The 21,830-nt window shown below is 35.1% G+C and overlaps 1 protein-coding gene across 1 annotated transcript in view; it reads left to right on the top strand.

The window, feature by feature from the left end:
- LOC145239993 (uncharacterized) overlaps nucleotides 1-21,830 on the top strand; it is a 582,634-nt gene that overhangs the window by 492,632 nt on the left and 68,172 nt on the right. The window lies entirely within an intron of this gene.

Here is a 21,830-nt window from a genome sequence, read left to right on the forward strand (position 1 = left end):
GGAGAGATTGAAATCAGGTGGCTGGGAAGATATAACACATAGCAATGACGAAAGCGACTTAAATATTAAGAACTACCCTAAAATGAGGATACTAAAACACATGAGCTAAAAACGCTAATATGACACATAGAGACCGTGAGGGAAATAAAACAAACAAGGAACCAATAAAACTGAAACTCTCAGCCTAATAAATTTAGTGCCGACATCAACTAACACCACACCAAATAATCAAGAAGGGTGAAGGAATATGGAAATACAGATAAGAGACAGCACTAACCAACGCTCCACTAAAGAATGCGAAAAGGACTGAGACATGGTAGCCATATTTCCACCCGAATTCTAGTGATAATTAACTATCATTACTTACATGAAGTCAATGAAAAGCTGCCGTTTTAATTTAGTACATAGGATATTCAGACATGTTGAAAATTTTTGAATCCGTTTTCATCCGGAAAAAGGGTCAATAAACAGTCAAAATTGAAAAATTAGTAAGTAGTAGTCATCAGATTTTAATGTTTGGTAAATGTTTCATGAATGCGCAGGCGTCAATGATTCAACCCTCTCTGTCCTGCTCTAACCAAGTCTGTCGACCTTTTTCACAAATCCCAAAACTTCAACATGAAATATCTCCAGAAAAAAACACGCATAACCCTAGAACTCCATCCTCCAACGTAGACCCCTAGTACAATGTCTCCTTCTCCAACATCAGGGGTCTACGTTCATACCTTCTAGATGTTGAAACCCAATTACAGGAGACGACACCGGCCATATTATTTCTAAGTGAATCTGGCATAGGGCCGACCACTTCCCTAGAAGAGTTCATAATTAAAGGATACTCTTGCTTAACATCTAAATCTGACTCCAAGATCGCCATGGGTATAGGATATGTGTCTACATAAAAGATGGCTTTCCGTGTGGTAGAGATATCTCCAGAGAAGACCCTAATTTACGTTATATGTGCTTCCGGGTTGCACTTACTTACACCACCGCATTTATATTTGCCCTTTATCGCCCCCACAACAGCGGAGTTACTATCTTTAAGAGTGTATCTGAGAAAATTGACCGCATCCTGTCTGCTCATCCTTCGGCTAACATTCACATTTGCAGTGACTTCAATGTCCATAATGTGGAATGGCTGACCCACTTAAATAAGTTAGTATGCAAGCCTTCTAGACCTTTTTCTCACGACTTCCCCTGAGCTATGTTCATGTTCCGTTCTATCTCCTCTGGGATCCTCCGACCGCTCCGTCGTATCAGTTAAGATAAAAATGAAAGGTAATAAGTCTTCAGACGTACCTTTCACCGTACTGTATATCGATACTCTGTGGCTGACTGGGATAGTTTCCGTACATTCATACCTGATCTACCTCTGCATTCCATGTTTAAAAAGGATGTGCCCTCTATAGTATCAGACCTGACCGAATGGTCAATTGTAGGCATAGACCGATTCATACCGTCCAAAAATTCCAACAAAAACCTAACAGCCAGCCATGGTTCTCCCCAGAATATGCTGCTGCCATCGCGCACAGGAATCACTTTTTCCATAGCTATCAACGTAATAGATCCACTGAGACTAAATCTGCTTTCAAGGTTGCCAGCAACCATAGTAAAAGAGTAATAAAAATGCAAGGGAGCTATATGCTCAGTCCGTTAAATCCAAAGTAGCTAAGCAGCGACCTCGTTACCACCAGTTTTGGCAAATAGCAAACAGGATCCTGAACAGAAGTGTGCGTTCTATCCCAACCATCATTAATGGACCTGAAGTCATCTCGTAAACATCAGACAAGGCCAAATAATTTGCCAGAACTTTGCAGCTAATTCTACCCTATGCTACGAAAGCCATCAACTCCCCGTATTTTCTCCTATAACGTACAACACGCTATGCAACATGCAAATATCTCCAAGCTAATCAAGAACCTTGATTCCAGTAAAGCAACTGGCCCTGACAGCATTCCAATTATAGGGTTGAAAAAGCTTAAACCAGAACTTGCTCCCGTACTTACAAAACTGTTTCAGCGTTGCCTTAAGGAGAAGTGCTTTCCAACACCCTGGAAAACCTCATCAATATGCCTTGTATCTAAGTATAAAGGTTATAAATAATCTCCCTCTCAGTACAGACCAATAAGTCTCCCGTGTGTCGTGAACAAGTTGCTTGAATCCATATTAAATAAAGAAGTAGTCAATCACCTCAGCAGAAATAAATTTCGTAGTGACATGCAATATGGTTTCCGTTCTGCTATATCTACAGCAGATGTGCTAACGGTTATATTTCATAGAATTAGCGAATCTCCCGACAAAGGCTTTCTTTCTAGGGCAATTGCTGTTGACATATCAAAGCCCTTCGATATGTATGGCATAAAAGCCTACTTCACAAGATTTCCAGCTACGGTATAGCTGGAAATGTTTCCTCAGTTATTAAACCATTTCTTTCTGATAGGCTCATAAGAGGAGTGGTTGATGGGTAGAAATCAGAGGCCCACAGTATTAATGCTAGAGTCCCTCAGGGGTCCATACTGGGCCCAACTCTCTTCCTGATCTACATGATCTCCCAAAACACATACCTAAATCATTCGTTGACATCTATGCTGGTGACACGACCACTTATGGCAACACATCGAAGGCCGTAAATGACAACGTTCTCTCTGATTTTCTTTCCTCTGATCTTGACCGCGTGGTACAGTGGGATAAAAGGTGGCTGGTTACTTTTAATGCATCTTGAAACAAGTTCCTATCTTTACATCATCAACGCTCTGATCCCCATCTGGCATCAATTGAAATGAATGGCTCTCGTCTTGGGGAGGCTCCATGTTTTGACAAGCTTCTTGGTTTGACATTTTCTTCTGATCTGAAATGGAACACATGCATCAGGTCTGTTGCCAAGGTCGCTGAGAAAATGGCGGGTCCTTCTACCGTTCCAGAAGATATCTCACTACTGATGAAATTATCTATCTATATAAAAGCCACGTACGTCCAAGGATCGAGTACTGCTGACACATCTGGGCAGGAGATTTTAGGAGCAGGTTATCCTGCCTTGACAGAGTACAAAATAGACTTCGTGGCTTAGTTGGGAATGCCCTTTTCTCTTCCCTGCAACCTCTCTCGAGCCCGTCTTTGTTTTATCGTTATTTCCATGGCAGGTGCCCGTGTGAGCTCCAATCTCTGGTCCTCTCTCGCCAATGTTTCGCGATAAACGCCCGTCTAGCTGAAACCACTGTCAAAAATTTTCCCCACTCTTTATCTATGCCTAAATCAAAACGTATATTCCATGAACAAAGCTTCTTTTTTAGAACTGCACGCCTGTGGAACTCTGTTCCGTTTGCCTGTTTCCCACCTGACTACAACTTGGATGTTTTCAAGTCTAACATAAACAAATTCTTGATGAACCGCCCCTTAAGTAAGACACTTTATCAAAACTCCAATACTAACGATTACTACGATACTATCCCATTGATTACTGTACACGCAATAACCCTTATCCCCAAGTGGCTTCCGGGCCTTGATAAGTGGTGACTTCTACGTAAGAAAAGTATGTTTGAAAACACCTTGGAAAAATTGTGTCACGCTGGTCTAATGGTTATCATACTTGACTATGTGTCTTTAGGTTTTGGTTTCGTTATCATCTCGCATACTTCTTTTCTTTTTGTTAATTACAAGAGGTTAACTGTATATAAAAACAAAACGTATTACTCACAAGCATATGCCTCAGTTTCTGTATTAATTCAATGTCAATAATAGAGTTTATATATATATATATATATATATATATATATATATATATATATATTAATAATCTACAATAGTTTTTGAAATTCTTTTCCATGATTATAAGAGCTCCTGAACTCATACATTTTTTTCGAAAACTACCTGGTAAATATACTCGATAAACCAAGTGCAAGAGAGATTCAAACAGTTGAATTTAAAAGGAACGGTCAGAATCTTAAAAAGACCTCTCGGTTGGAATATCTGTGTTTGAGGGTGAATGTTTGGCATCCGGTAGTATGTTCTACCGTCAACTTTAACAAACTCACAAAAAAAAATTTTTAAATAAATAAAATGAAAAAAAAAAGAAAAAATGATGGAAATTCATTGCAGATCGTTAATATGTAAAAAAAAAAAAAAAAAAAAAAAAAAGATAATCCTTTCTTCACATGCGTCTATTCAATCTGCACGTTTAATGAGGAAGATGCTTTTTAGAACAAATATTACAGACTGGGGATAAAAGCTATTTAAAACATGCTTGAGCGATAAACAAAACCGATATCAAAATTAAGCGTGACAAACAAAACGAAATTTTCACTTGAAATATGACAGACGGAAAAAGTGCTATTTCAATGTTAGAGATTATTGAGTAACGAAAATGATATTCGTGAATGATGTACTGAATATATATGTATGAGATGTCTTCAATAACTTTCCGTACTATTTTTGTACAGGCATTTTGAATTGTCGTAGACTCTTTAAAATTAAATATGTTATTGCTATATATGTTATAAGATGACTGACCAGTTATTATGATTTCAGATTCAAATAAACAGCTACGGCAGGAATTGGAATACACCCTAATAAAGCCTGATTGTCAAATCTAGTGAATGAAAAAAATGCAGTCTGGACGTTAGAAGAACGATATGCAATAAAATTCTGTTTTAAACTTAGAAAAATAACCACAGAAACGTATGGAATACTTCAGACTGCTTTTGGACCATCTTGCATGAATCGAACACCAGTTATTGAGTGGCATAAAAGATTCAAGGAAGGCAGGGAGTTTGTGAGGGATGATGACAGGTTTGGGAGCAGTAAGGAAGTCATTACACCAGATTGGTTCAATGAAAACTTCCACGTGTCTATAGTGACAATCAGTGCACAGTTTGATGTCAGTGTGGGAAATGTACACGCAGGTATTCGCGAGGAAATGAAGATCGGAAAGAAAGTCCATCCTTGTCCGAGACTGTTTGACCAAAATGTGTATCAAGACAGTTCCTCACCCTCCCTAGAGTCCAGACCTTACTCGCTGTGACTTTAGGTTATTTCCTAGGTCCAACTTATACCTTAGAGGCTTTCGTTAGTAGACAATTGAGAGGATAAAAGACGATGTAACGAAGATCATTGACACGCTCACACGAAGAAGATTTCCATGGGGTAGTCCAGAAGTTGCTGAAACTGTACAAGTTCATTACAGCCGGAGTGGACTTCGAAGGGGACTTCGAAGGGGTCTAGAGTTGCATAGGTGAATTATCAATCAGGGTGCCTTTACGAAAATAGTTTGAAAACTTATTGAAGACACAATATGATTGCCGACTGGTGAAGCAGGTTGAGAGGGACGTCGAATGATGCGTCGAAAGCCTCACGCTTATGGAATACTAGCTCCGATTATGAACTTCCGTTCATTAAGGCGAACTAATAGATTATTACTCGAACGTGGAGTCAAGACTATTCAGCTACTACGCAAGATTATATCCATTGCGTGGGACATATCATAAAATATTTGTGACAGATGACCGTAATTTCAAATTTAAGTGTACGCGGCTTAATTAAGAGATTGTACGTCCATTAAAACTACATGCTTAATAATGTAAATAATATTTCAAGGATTAAAAGTTGCTGACTAGACACGGACAGAGCCTTTTCTGTGTATGCTTTGACGCTAAATTGGCAGATTATAGTATAAAATCTGCTGTAAAAAACAAAATCGGGGATAAATAAACGCTTGAAGCCATTTTGAATTGACAGGCGATTCTTCGAACAAATTGAATTAACTTTTCCAATTATTGACACAAAAAAAGATTTAGATTGCGTTAAATGGAGAGACTTTATGGTCACCGAGTGACATTGACAACAATTAGATGATCAGAATGAAAAAAAATGAAAAATAAAGAAAAAAAAAGGAAATAAGACGATTTCTGGGTTTTGAGATATTGTTTTGCGAATCGTTATTGGAAGCGGAAGTGGGGAAGAGTTGCGGACTGTGAACTTGATATACGGGGTTCATTTTTTGTAAAATTAATCTATATAAAAACAGAAAAACAGATATACCAGCAACACTAAACACACACACATACACACACATATAAACATACACACACATATAAACATACAGACACACACACACACACACACACACACATATATATATATATATATATATATATATATATATATATATATATGCATATAAAATATGAAGAAATGAAAAATGAGAAGCATTGGGCTTCGAAATACCATTGTATAAAGAGTTTACCTGTCAACACCCCTAATTCATGTAACATTTATATTGAATAAACGAATGAATTTATATGCATTTGTATGTATTTTATATTGTCGCTTATTTTTATTTCTTTATATTCTATAAAAGTTCCAAAGCAATTTGTTGAGCTTTGCATTATCCTGATGAGTCTCTTCTTGAAGAATCGATCTTATTCTTTTAAACCTCACTCTTATTATATATATATATATATATATATATATATATATATATATATATATATATATATATATATAAGACTGATAAATTAAAAAATATATCCATTTTAAATGTGGAAATTGATGAATCGCACAGGTAAGAAACTCATTTTTACAGTATGAAAAGGTTAGTAATTGCAATTAAGAATAGGAAATTGGATCAAATGGTTGTAACATTTCTTCTTCCTAAGATTAAGGGTGGTAGTGTTTGATCAACACTGCTGGGGAGCCATGATGTAATATACTGTTTTGTTTTTAAATCCCCGAAACAGTGTTTCATGGTAAACAACTGATGATCCCTTGAAAAATAAATTATTGGTATTATAGTAAATTCGAGAGCGAGTTGATGCAGTGATTGCAGGTGATTAAATGACGTACTGACTGGATGGTTTTCTAACGAATGATATAAAATATTTTTTGTATAGTTTTAAAGGTTAAAAACTTCAAAGACTATATATATATATATATATATACATATATATATATATATATATATATATATATATATATATATATATATATATATATATATAATGATACGAATTGGAAAGATAAATTTAGATTTTAAATTATTGACATAAATACTATAGGATGAAGATATAAATACAATTAACTTTTAATTACTGTTCCTTCTTTAAAAAAATATTAAGTAAAACTAATTCTATGGATCGTAACATGTAAAAAAATGTTTATACGAAACTGTGGGACATTTTTATAGAAACTAGTATTTGAAAGTGTAAACTATTTTTGGGGCAACAAATCAATTAAAAAATATGTTGTGTCGGAAAAATAATTATTAAAATAACAAAAGATACAAAAGGTTACATTGTTATTATAAATGATAATTGGTTTGAATATAATTAAAAAGAGGAAAGACAAAAACGATGCAATTACTAAATTCGAAAAAATAAATAAATTATAAGGGGTAGGTCCAACTGTTTTATCCCTCACAATAGAGATTATGAGTATGTTCTCATATATATATATATATATATATATATATATATATATATATATATATATATATATATATACTAGGAAAAGTACCCGTCGTTGACTGGGTTCAAAAACAGCATACAGAACATGGACTCTGATTTATGAAAGTATGATAGGTTATGACAAGGAAGGGTTGTAAAGAGATAGCTTCGAATTTGGGGGTATCTAAACCAAAGCAAAATATGATGAAAGTAAAAATAAAATAGATAAACCCCATAATTTATTATACCATACCTGTTCACACTGAAACACTTATCACAATATTCTGTGGATCTATATTAAAAAACCTTGTTAAACTTTGTGACATATTTCCATTCTATGGAGGGCAGGCGCGAAAGAACACCCCATAATTTTATTATACCATATTTCTTCAAACTGAAACATAATTATCAAAGTATACTTGCGCAGATAGATATGAAAAGTCTTTACTAAAGTCTGTACCTATTTCAATTTTATGGGGGCCAGGCGCGAACGCAGACCCCACAATTTTATTATACCATCCCAATTTAAGTGAAAACATACTTATCAAAGTATTATTATGTACATCTATAATCTATATCAAAAACACTTCTTTTTTCATTTTTAAATTTTTTATTTCCATACTTTGTGGACCAGGCGCGAACGCAGGCCCCACAATTTTAATGAACCGTCGTTCTGCCAGATCGAACATCCCTATTCCTGTGTCTCGATACATCTTCTATCATTATATGTGATCTGTGTTCTATGATAATCAACCATTTAGGAGCCGATTCATGACTAGACACACACACATCCACACACATACACACAGAGACATTCAGATATATATATATATATATATATATATATATATACATATATATATATATATACATATATATATATATATATACATATATATATATATATATATAGTGTATTTAGCTGTCTGAGGAGTAGGTATTTTCGGAATATTTTTAAATGGTATAATATTGAAAATTGTTCAGATGTTTATGAACCAATTGCAATGCATAAGAAAATACACAATATGATGTTCTCATTTTATATTTCGTCGTCTTGATTTTTGCGAAAATATTATATGCATGCTTGATCATGAGAACTGATAATCATAAAGTTTAAATAATTGAGTCAATTAATTTTGGCTTTAAGCTTATTGGTATAGGAACATTGCCGGAATTTTAATATATTAAAATTTTGGTAAAAACATTATTATTATTATTATTATTATTATTATTATTATTATTATTATTATTAATACTACTACTAATAATAATAATAATATATAGATAGATAGATGGATAGATAGATAGATAAATGAATATATACATAGATAAATATATGTAATAGTATAAAGAGGGAAAGTATATTAATTATTAATTCTATTATTACTTCGGCAGTGTTCAAAACATTATATGTTCCTCAACTTAATATCTTGATTAAATCTATTTTGATCCATCCTAATCTATGTGTCTCCATATCTTGTAGTTAATATTAACATTTTATAAGATTTTTAGATTGTTAAGTTCTTGTGGTATAACACTGCACCGAGATGTCAACGATGCCTGTATGATACACACACACACACACATACACACACACACGCACACACACACACATATATATATATATATATATATATATATAAAGCAGTAAAGTTCGTGTGTCTGTGCACAACTCTCTTATAGCTTACACCACTGGACCGATCATGATCAAGCCGGGCATGATGATCGTTCCGTGCCGAGGGATGGTGCACACCATTTTCCAAAGTCAAGGTCAAAGGTCAAAGTCATAGCATTTGTTAATAGACTCTTCAACAGTCCACACAACTGGAACGATCATGACCAAACCTGACATGATGATGGTCTTTGTTCTAGGGATGGTGTACAAGTCGCGGTTTGCCATCATCACCATGACCGCCACAATGGCGTAGGCGAACTTCTTTGTTAATTTGAATCAGACCACCTGCCTCTACTTCACGGAACTGCTTCAATTTTTATCTGTAGCAATATACGCGTCAACTTTGAGATAATCTATTTGCTTTAAAGCTTATAGTTGGACTTCAGTCACATAGGAGATAGTTATAAGATTAAAACATCTTTACCAATAGTTGTTCATACAACATCAACTTACTGAAAGAGTACCCGCAGAGTCTCGGGCGAACCGGTGGTATCTTTGCTGTATATATATATACACATATACATATATATATGTATATATATATATATACCTCTCTCTTTTCGTCTCTCTCTGTCTCTCTGTCTCTGTCTCTGTCTCTCTCTCTCTCTCTCTCTATATATATATATATATATATATATATATGTGTGTGTGTGTGTGTGTGTGTGTGTAGTACGTTATAAAAATATATATGGTAATTAAACTACACAGAATATTCCGCGTTTCATCCACGCTAAGATTCGTCAGGATTATGCGAAGAGATTTGGTTAAGCCTAACGAATCCTATCGTGGATGAAACGCGGAATATTCTGTGTAGCTTAATTGCTATATATATTTTTATAACGTACTACCTAGCTCTACCTATGTATTGAGATCTGTTGAAGTAAATATTTAAAAATTACGCATAAAATAATACATTCGTATATTATGTGATTAAATGAAGTAGACATTATATATATATATGTATATATATATATATGATTGGAACGTCTTGTCAGACGAGTTCCACTCCCTAAGACACTTAGAATCCATGAACCCAAAAATGACTTCCATCGCCAAAGGACCATTTTAATAGACAGATGTCTGAGGGAGTATCTATACACAGATGCTGTTACAGAGTCTTAGCTTTGTACGACAGCTAAGTCTCTCTCTCGTTTCAAAATGTTGAGATCCAGCAACAAGCAAGAGCAAGATAGCCAGCAACAAGTTAAACTGCAGACCAGCTTAATATGGGTACTGGTTTCCCGCTTTATAGTTTGTTTTTTTTAAATCAGAGATTTGCTTCTCCTAGAAATGTTGCCTTCACCACCGCTTTATATATAATTTGATAACAAGCTATGAAATGAAGTCACAAAACTATATATTGGTAGATATAGAATGGATCATTTATTGAATAATCTAATACAAGCAAAATTTAGGGGGACTCTTTATGCCAAGGCATTTCGAAGCCTAATGTTTCTCATCAAAAGAGTAAAGAAGGTGCTAAGTAGCATGGAGGAGATTCGGCGTCTGGCGTAGGGTTCATTAGGGGCGAAAAAGATTAAGAGGAATTATAGAATGTTAGGGAAAGCTTTATTGAATTCTAAATAAATAAAGGAGAAACTTGTTATATATAGTATGATATATAAAATTGTATATGATCTTTAACATAGTGTGTAGTTTAAGGGGTATATTTTTTAGGGTAAAATTGGGGGTATAATGTGGCTGCATGGTAATTTATTTTAACGGTTCATGGGGTGTCTATTATCTATGGAGTGGCAACCTACACGGCAAATAACGGCTATAAAATCTATATATATATTTTTTTTGGGGGGGGGGTAAATGCAAGATTGTGATATTGATTAGGTAATATGCAGTAATATTTTTAGTTTCTTCTGTCATGATGTATGGAGTGAAATTATAAGGGGGCGGTAGGAGGATAGGATTGCAATGTCTATGGGTGCGTTTAAAATTTTAAGGTTAACTATAGTTGGAAAGGTGAAAGAGTAAAGACACATGTACTACTAATAAAAGTTGTAATAATAATAATAATAATAATAATAATAATAATGATAATGATAATGATAATAATAAAGATAATAATAATAATAATAAAAATAATAATAATACAAATAATAATGATAATAATAAAGATAATAATAATGATAATAATAATAATGATAATAATAAAGATAATAAAGATGATAATAAAAATAATAATAAAAATAATAATAATAATAATATTAGCAATAGCTGTGATAAAAGTAATGTCAATGTTAATGGTAATAACAATGAAGATGAAGATAATGGTAACGGTTATGGCTGCAATGACGAGAATAATAAGGGGAATAATTACGGGGATAATAACGAGGATAATAATAACAGCAATTATAATAATGAAACATAATAATAATAATGATAATAATTATAATAATAGCGGTAAAAACAAAACAATAATAATAATAAGAGTGATAACAATACTACTACAACTATCCCAGCCAACACCACAACTACTACTGCTATAATAATAATAATAATAATAATAATAATAATAATAATAATAATAATAATAATAATAATGATAATAATAATAATAATAATAATAATAATAATAATAATAATAATAATAACTAAGGATGCGTAAAAGCAAAGGATACAGACAAATGGAGGGAGTCAGAATAACAGAGAATATAGGTAAGGCGTGGGGTTGAGTGGTCCCTTGAAAAAATAAAATAAAAGTATATATATATATATATAAATATATATATATATATACATATATATATACACATATATATACGCATTCACATATATATATCCATATATACAAACACAGATACACAAAAAACACATGCAAACAAATATATAAAAGATAAGGGATGAGGGTATTTTGAAAATAGATGTTGAATTAGCCGGGAAGACATAAGAGTTCATGGAACAAAAACCTTGGGTTTATATAAAAGAAGTCCTTCACTGGGAAAGATAGCTTCAAGAGTTCACATTAAAAATTAAAATTTCTTGAAATCCGATTATAAAGGCCATCAAATTTATGTTTGTTTATGAAAAAGCAAGGTCTAGAAAATGGAATACATACTTTCACGTTTATGAGAGGCAGGTCTCTCCATTCGACGTCGCTACTTTTTGTAGTGGTTCTAATATCCAAGAGATGTTGCAAGAAGCAGGGTTTACGTCTGTCCGTTAAAATTCCATATTTATCCATTAAATTTTGTTTTATGCTAGTAGGAGGGTCTTGCATAGATGCGCTGGTTTGGTGAATTCTTTTTCCTCTTATTTTTGGATGGAAAAATAACGGTATTTATTCAAAGTGATGGATTTTTCTCGAAACTGGTCTGGGTCAGCTGCGTTCAAACTAGTAAGATTATCAGTAAGAAGTGACGACTAGAAAGGAATGTGGAAAGAATTTAGAGTTTGTACACGTGTTTGCGTGTGTGGTTGTTGGGAACGCACTTAGCTGGTAGTCGTAAGGGGTAGAGGAGGGATGGGGATGTGTCTGTATAGGTGACGGGGTGGATTGGGCTGAACCGAGGGAGATTATCTTAGGTTATATTTTCGGTACATTTAAATGTTTTAATGTAACTACTAATTGGATGAAGGGGTTAGTGTTAATGTAATATTGGAGTTCAAATGTGCTGATTTTTAAATAATTTCTTTTGGGGGGGGGGGGCTTGCCAGTGGGGGTTACGAATGGAGTTTAGATGGTTCTCAATTAAGGTTTTAGGTCTTTGGCCCTGGGAGGGGGTTTCTAAGCTATTTTTTTCATAAAGTATACGTTTTAGTTTGGTTAGGTTATATTCTGGTTGCATCGTGGGCCAATTGGTTGTTTGGTTGCAATTTAATAGGTGGTATTGAGCGTACGGTTTGCGGGGAGAGGGCTTGTTAGGCAAAGTTGTCTGAGGGCTTATGATCAAAGTAGTTAAATTGTTGAGCTTGGCATTATCCAGATTATGTTGAATTGGACTCTCTCTTTTCCTCTTACGCATTAAGCTATATATATATATATATATATATATATATATATATATATATATATATATATATATATATTGATATATACTGTGGATAAATATTAATAATATTTTTTACGGATGTAACATAGCGCGGATGTGCTTATGCAAATGCATACGAAATAGCATCACCGGTATCCATACCGGAAAAATAAATACTTTATAAACATGATCTTGTTAGACACGGGAATGGTGTTCGAGAATACGTTAAGGATGTGGATGGCGTTAGAGCCGACAATCAGAAATTGACGTCACAGCTGTAACGAGCGAATAAAGAAATAAACGTATAGAAAAAATCGCAAGTTGATTTTTTTCTCTTCTTTATCACTTTTGCGATTGAGGCTACAGCATGTTGGTTTCATATTTATCATTGGAAGGAATAATTACTGCTAGTTATAGCAGAATTCGAACGCCTTTGAATCTGCAGCCAGCTATGCAAGACACCTGCTACCAAATGTTTGAACGAGAATTAAATGATATATAATATGTCGAGGTAATCAAATAAGTACAGAGGATAGTCAACAGTTTGTTAGATATTGGTAGGCAAAGGATAAGGGTTAATGGGTATACATTAGTCAATGTGATTATAGCGTAGTAAACATAAGTACTGAAAGGTTTGTAAGTTGCATTACATAGGGGACGGTTCATCAAGAACTTCTTTACATTGGACTTGAAGACAATCAGATTGTAGTCAGCTGGAACATAAGCCAACGGAAGAGAGTTCCACATGCGTGCAGTTCTAAGAAAGAAACTCATTGAATCTACATTTAGGTTTAGGCATAGATAAGAATGTGGGGAATTATTGATAGTGGTTTCAGCTAGACGAGTGTTTTTCGTGAAAGTTTGGCGAGGGAGGGGACCACAGATTGAAGCTCAGCTGAGCACTTGCCATGAAAATAACGATAAAGCAGAGACAGGTTCGCAATGTCTTTTCTGTGGGAAAGAGGTTGCAGCGAAGAGAGCTACGGCGTCTATTTTTAACTCTGTCAAGGCAGGATAAGCTACTTCTAGAAGCTACTGCCCAGATGTGGCAACAGTACTGTTGGCCGTATCTGGTTTTTATATAGTTAAAGAATTGCATCACGAGTGAAATACCTACTGGAGCGATAAAAGGACCCCATTATTTTTCCAGCGGTGGAAGGATCCCATCATTTTTCCTTGCCAATAGATTTGATATACGTGTTCGATTTCAGGTTAGGGGTAAAAGTCAAGCACAAACTTGTCAAAAAATGAAGCCTCCCCATTTATTTCAACCGATGCCAGATTGACATCAGAGCGTAGATGGTGTAGAGATAGGAGCTTGATTTTAGATGCATTAAAAGTAACTAGACACCTGTTTTTCCATTGTACCACATGCTCAAGATAAGAGGAGAGAGGATCAGAGAGTACTTGGTCATTAACGATCTTGGATGTGCTACCATAGATTGTAGTGTCGTCAACATAAACGTCCTAGAATGTCAAACGGAATGCATAATTTGACCCAGAAATATGTGAGTGGATATCGGTCAAAAGTTGAAACAATACACAAAGCAACTATTAAATATTTCAATAGGAAAATAAAGTTTTTTTAGAAATAAAATTATTACAGAGGGAAAGTCACTCAGTGAGTCAGAGAGAGCGAGGGTCGTCACTATTTCTTCACTGCCCGACAAATGCCTAACCATGTACCATTTCACGCGCCTTTCAGAAAAGTCAAAACCCAGAATTATACGTTTCCATACAAAGTCGATTTGTGTGTGTGAAACAAAAAATATATTTTTGTAGAATAACTGTGTTGTACGTTTTACTTCACTGCGAGTGTATGTATATAGCAGATGTTAACGTGCATATAAACTGGACAAACTCAGTTTGAACAATGAGCTTTAACAAGCTGAGAAAGAGAGAGAGAGAGAGAGAGGGGGAAAAGGGGAAGAGATGGCAGAATAAGATCTATTTACATATATGATAATAAATTAATATCCAGCCAATAAAAATTTAAAATGAATCACCTGTTCGGGCTTTGTGTTAACTGTTTGTTTGTATAGTGTTTCGTTCATTCTGAGGGGCCGATATGTTTTTTTTTTTTTTTATTTTTTCCTAGCACAATTAACGTCTAATTGTGCACATTTGATTTCTTTAAACGCTTATTACAAACAATAAGATTCATATCTCTACAATATTTATACGATTTATCGATAACTGCACTTTTCTGTCTTTTTGGATGATAGTTCAGGACTTATTAGGTTGGCGACTCTCTTTTGAACCTTGTCTAGGAGTGAGAGACTAGTAGCAGATGCACCGGCCCAAATATGACAACAGTACCCCATACATGGGCGAATGGTGGTCTTATAGAGGTATAGGATACTTTCGGGCGTCAGTAGCTTTCTAGCACGGTAGAGAGAACCTAAATTTTTCGCAGCGGTCTTGGAAATGCTCTCAATGTAATTGTTCAAACTCATGTTTGCTGTGAACGTTAGGCCGAGGAGCATACATATCAGGTTGTACTACGCCTTTTAAGTTCTTTTCAGTCTTGACCTCTTAGCTGCTATTTATCAAGGCGAACGCCATTAGAGATAAAAATCAATAATGCTGAAATGATTTTCAGTTGTGAGATGATGAACATTATGAAAGGATTAGATTGATGGAGAACACTTGTTAACATTGGATCTGAAGACGACCATGTAATCTACGAGAAGTCACGTAGTTAAGTGGCCCACAGATGAGAAGTCCTTTTTGTAGAAGTGTCTTATGACAGATGGATAAAAGCTTTTAATTGCGTTAAACAAGATAGCCAAGTACATCTACGAATAATTGATTTTAACCGTTGCGTTTTAGAAATGAAGAAGCCGTGTATTTTAATTTTTATTTAAAAAGTACATTTTTTGTTGTTGTTTTCTTTGTATTTTAAGGTTTTTATTTCATTTTCTATGATGTCGATATTATGTTTCTCTCGCTTTTTTTTTCGGATTAAATGTGAAAGAAATAAAATGATTTCCGATTGATTTTAAAGAGAAACAAACACGCAATTAAGCCATCATTTTTATTAGTGAAACGTTCACTTCAATCGATTATGGACAAAATATGATCATACGATTTTATTGATTTGTGGTCAAACATTTTGTTATTGTTTATTTTTCGAAGTTTTATCGTGCTTTTTCGTTTCACTTCAAGTAAAAAAGATCCATCTTAGTTTGAAGTGCGTCCTTATAGCTTTATAGGAACCTTTGTCCGTCGGAAGATCATTCGCTCGACGTGAGGTAGCAGCGATCCGAAAAGCCTTTCTCTAGGCGCTAATTGTAACTTACACGAACACTTGCCAATAAATATACAGTGTGCGTCCGGTATTTGAGAACATTTATTACATTTTTAAGGATAATGAAAATACAAACATCAACACATTTTTAATTAAATAAAACGACATTGGCACATAAGCGACACCCTTATTTAATAACTTTATTCAATAAAAATCTCCCTCCGCTAAGATGACAGCTTCTATTCGAGACCTAAACCTTTGGCAAGGGCGTATAAGATGGTCCCTGTAGATGGTGTCCATTATTCTGACTATGGATGCTTTCAGAGAATCTTTGGTGTGTTGTGAAAATGCCTATTAACATCTCTCTCAACAACACCTTCCACGTAATAATCCAACAGATTAAGGTCTCTACGGTACGTGCTGGTGTTAATGTGACCATAAACATGTTCCGCTAATAATTCTTGAGTGATTTGAGCATTTTGTGATAGTGCAAAGTTTCTTGGATCCCACTAAACGGGTTTCTTTGGTGGTCCCAGACATAAACTAGCATCTCTTTATCACATAATACTTGTATCGAAGATTCTCATAGACACTCTTTCGAATAGTGGCTTTGGAGATACCGGGATCGTTTGCAATTGACCTCATTGACTCCTACGGTATCTCGGTAATAATAGTCTGAACGTGCTAAATGAACACCCGTGTTCTAATGCTGTCAGAACGTTGCTGGTGCTTTTTACATTTAGTAAATTATCTCTCATGGTTGATTGTCTGTAACAAATGTAAAAGTTCATATAAAGGAAAGAATTGGTCAAATAAGTGAGATTCGATGGAAGAATCCAACAACTCGTTCCTAGCAAAATCTGAAATGGGGCATACCTAGCAGCAGACGTACATGTCAACACATACTGGTCTTCAATAACTGACCGTTTCATTAAAAACCAGTCATGTGCAGCGAAATTCAACACGAACTCTTTTTAAAATCTGAGGCGTATTCACTCAATATTCCATTTAAAGATTTTAGAGATCTTTCATGTTCGGTTGTGGGATTCTTCTACCGCTCCAGAAGATATCTCACTACTGATGCGATTCTCTATCTATATAAAAGCCAAGTACTCCAAGGATTGGATACTGCTGCCATATCTGGGCAGGAGCTGTTAAAAACAGCCTATCATGCCTTGACAGAGTACAAAATAGATTTCGCGGCTTAGTGGGGGATGCCCTTTTCTCTTCCCTGCAATCTCTCTCCCACAGAAGAGACGTTGCAAGCCTATCATTTTTTTTATCGCTATTTCCATGACAGGTGCTCGTCTGAACTCCAATCTTTGGTCCCCCCTCGTCAATCTTTTACGAAAAACACCCGTCTAGCTGAATCCACTGTCCAAAATCCCATGAACAAAGCTTCTTTCTTAGAAGCCCACGCCTGTGGAACTCTAGTAATCGCCTGTATTTTTGAGATGAGGTGTTTTCATTTATTGAGATTGTCTGACTGACTTCCTCATCTTGGTTGTTATAGTCAGATGCTCTGAATCAGCAACTATGTCCCAGAGCATAGCTGGAGTCCGAACACGGTACCCCCGTAATAATAATAAAGGGTTGGGTTCGAGACTCCTAACAAAGATGAAGGCCGGAGGGCAAAACGGCCTAAACGTTGTGACTATAACAACCAAGATGATGAAGTTAGTCCGACAATCTCAATAAATGTGGAACTCTGTTCCGTCTGCCTGCTTCCCACCTGACTACAACCTGGATATCTTCAAGTCCAACGTAAACAAGTTCCTGATGAACCGCCCCCTTAAGTAGACACTTTATTAAATCTCAACACTAACGTACTGTACTTACAATAACCCTTATCCCTAAGTGGATTCCGGGCCTTGATAAGTGGTGACCAACTTGTAAAAAAAAAGAAGCCTTCTCTCTGTAAACAGAGGGAATGTCTATTAGGTTTGAGCGTAATTAATCTCTTCGACAAAAATATAACGTTGCTTTATTTTAATCACTTTTCCTTTTATACACCTATAATAGAAGGTAGTTTTATTTTAAAGATACATATTTCCTATTTCCATTTATATCCCTTGATACAGCTATGAGAAAGTGAAGGCGAAACCAGTCAGCTGGCTCCCCTTTTTCTTTCATCTTCTTCGTCCTTTCTTTCTTTATTTTAAACCGCATTTTACTTTTAATCATATATTATAAAAGTCTCCCCTTAAATATTTAAATCAAAAATAAAATTGCCTGTCTGTGTGAGTACGTTTCCCTACCAAACTACTCTGGCAATTTTCAGTCTACAGACTCGAGATTTATACATAAAGTGTATTGAGATTTGAATCTTATTGGGGCTAAGCATTTTGCTGTCAAAGGATCAAAGTTCAACGATTTGACCTTTCAAAACTTTATAAAACTCCTCTGCCAATTTGGGGTCTAAACACTTGGAATTTTAGATATAGGTTACGTGGATATATATATATATATATATATATATATATATATATATGAATATGCACATAAAGTTATAAACAGTAGATAGAGCCCGAGCAAAGCCGGGCTGAACTACTAGCATATAATTTATAGTAAGAACAAAGCTGTTATATAGAAGTTTACAATTAGTTCGTATTATTCGGCAAAATTGGTATGTATATATATATATATATATATATATATATATATATATATATATATAATAAAAAAAGGAACTCTGCCTTTTGGATTATTTTGGACCATTTGGAATTTACCCATTGGATTGAAATTTTAAATTCGACCGTTTTGTATTTTACCATTTTTGGATTTTTACCCTTCACCGGACTGTCCATTCATGTGAAATCTTTTTATTATTTTTCTTTTGCCTCCTGTTCCCCTTACCTCGCCCTTTTTTTAACCAAGTAAGATCTGTGACTTACTTGTAGTTTCATTAAATATTTTTATATGCAAAATCCGATCCTGCATTTTGCTAATTCCTGCCCTTTGATGAGAAGGAGAGTATTTCTTCGAAACTCCGCGGATTAAGGACTATCCACTTATCTTGTGTTTCCTTTTTTAAAATAAAATATAAGAAAAAAACTCTTTTTCAAGATGTCTTTTAACATGTTTTATTAATCATTTGTCCATATATATATTTGTGTGTATAAATATGCGTGTGTGTGTGTGTGTGTGCGTGTGTGTATGTGTGTGTATGTGTAATCATATAGAAACGGGTTGTTTCGCTGTATCACTCGCTTTAGTACGGTTAGACAAGCAACTATCTTAAGCTAAAACCTAAAATAGACACACTCACATACACGCACACACAACACACACACACACGGTTATATATATATATATATATATATATATATATATATAAAATATATATATGTGTATGTGTTTGTGTATGTATGTATATGTGTGTGTGTGTCTATTTTAGATTTTAGCTTAAGATAGTTGCTTGTCTAACCGTACTAAAGCGAGTGATACACAAATATATATATATATATGCGTGTTTGTATGTGTGTTTGTGTGTGTATATTTATATGTGTGTGTGTGTATACTAAATATGGCAAAAGATCAAACAAGAAGTCGACTTGGAAGATGGATATTTGCCAAATTGTTTGCCCTAAAAATAAAAACGCAATAATCAAAGTTATACTCAACCAACATCTATACAAACCTGAGAATTGGGAAGCACTAAGACTCTAATGCAATCAATATAAGGAGTTTTACAATTGTATTAAGGTTTATCGTTATTTCTCTTAATTTCTACGTTCATGGATGGTCTTCTCTGCTTTGCTTTTCTTTAACTAAGGACTGTCTTTTATGAAGATATTACAGCATGTCTTATTCATTTCCTGTGTTATTTTATTATTTCGGATGATTTATTTTCTTTAAAAAAAAACCCGTAAAAGTCAATATACAGGAAAGAATTGGTAAGATAAGTGATGTTCTTAAACACAAGACGCACCTTGAAGTTTAGATCTTAGTTGTTGTCACGGTAACTGTGTCCCGACTAGTTTACCTGATAACAGCTTTGCACCGCTTACATTATGTGAAGAGATAAACAAAGCTGATATTGGGGACGCTGCTTCATACGTTCAATAAGTGTATTGTCGGCATGTTTCTGCTTTTGTACGAAACAGAATTGTGTTACTCAAAGGATGTAGAGAAAAATTGTAGAGGGTGTGAAAGTTACTTAACTCAAAAACGCCCACGTGTGTATGCGTTTAGTACAGTTCAGTTAGAAGAACAAAAAAAAATGTTTTTTTAATTAAATTTTCACCCCAGACAAGGCACAGTGTCATTTTAAGTAGGGGGCTACTATCGGGGACATAATTTGCGGAGGCATTATGAAGGGAGATGAGTAGCAAGATGTTTGTTCACATTACACTTGAACTTCTGCATATCAGTACAGTTAGGAAAGCAGAATCCCGGAAGAGAGTTCCCAATACTTGCAGTTCTGGGGAAGAAACTATTGGAGTAAAAGGCTTTCTTACACCTAGGGATCTCTACTCTAAAGGGGTGGGACTTAGTTGCTTGTTGGGTTTGTCGGGGGTAGTCACGTCGAAGAGGCACAAGTGCTTGCAGTTCGTCAGAGCATTCACCATTAAAGTACTTGTAGAACAGGTAGAGGGATGCAACATTTCATCGATGGGACAGAGGCTGAAGCCTAGATAACAGTTCAGGACCTATTATGTTGGCGACTCTCTTTTGAACCCTGTCCAGGAGTGAGAGACAAGCAGCAGATGCACCAACTCAAATGTGACAACAGTACTTCATACATGGGCGAATGGTCGCTTTATAGAGGTACAGTGGTTTTAGGGATTGCTCAGTTTCTAATATACCGTAAGTAGATCTAGATGCGTATACCTTAGAGATAAACTTGTGGAGTGTACGCTGTTTTATGGTTGTTGTAAAAATGGAACAGAAATTTAAATTACGTCTCGTTTTGATAGTTTTTTTTTTAATTGTAGCCCCCAAAACGACTGTAATCGAAATAATAACATTCAACCATCGTAGTTTATATAGTCCATCTCACCGTTCACATTGGAAATGTCGACTTTTAAAGGTTTTTGGGTACGTTTACAACGAATAAACACCCCCAACCTCCCCATGTTAAAAACGACTTTCGGAATAGACACCCCTAACCTCCCCATGTTAAGAACGACTTTCGGAATAGATACCCCAACCTTCCCATGTTAAGAACGACTTTCAGAATAGACACCTCCAACCTCCCCATTTTAAGAACGACTTTCGGAATAGACACCCCAACCTTCTCATGTCAAGAACGACTTTCGGAATAGACACCCCAACCTCCCCATGTTAAGAACGACTTTCAGAATAGACACCCCTAACCTCCCCATGTTAAGAACGACTTTCGGAATAGACACCCCCAACCTCCTTATATTAAGAACGACTTTCGAAATAGACACCCCCCAACCTCCCCGTGTTTAGAACGACTTTCGGAGTAGACACCCCCAACCTCCCCATGTTAAGAACGACTTTCGGAGTAGACACCCCAACCT

The sequence above is a fragment of the Euprymna scolopes genome, chromosome 19 (genome assembly GCF_053919585.1).
Source record: "Euprymna scolopes isolate OS-2025 chromosome 19, ASM5391958v1, whole genome shotgun sequence".
Taxonomy (NCBI): Eukaryota; Metazoa; Mollusca; class Cephalopoda; order Sepiida; family Sepiolidae; genus Euprymna; species Euprymna scolopes.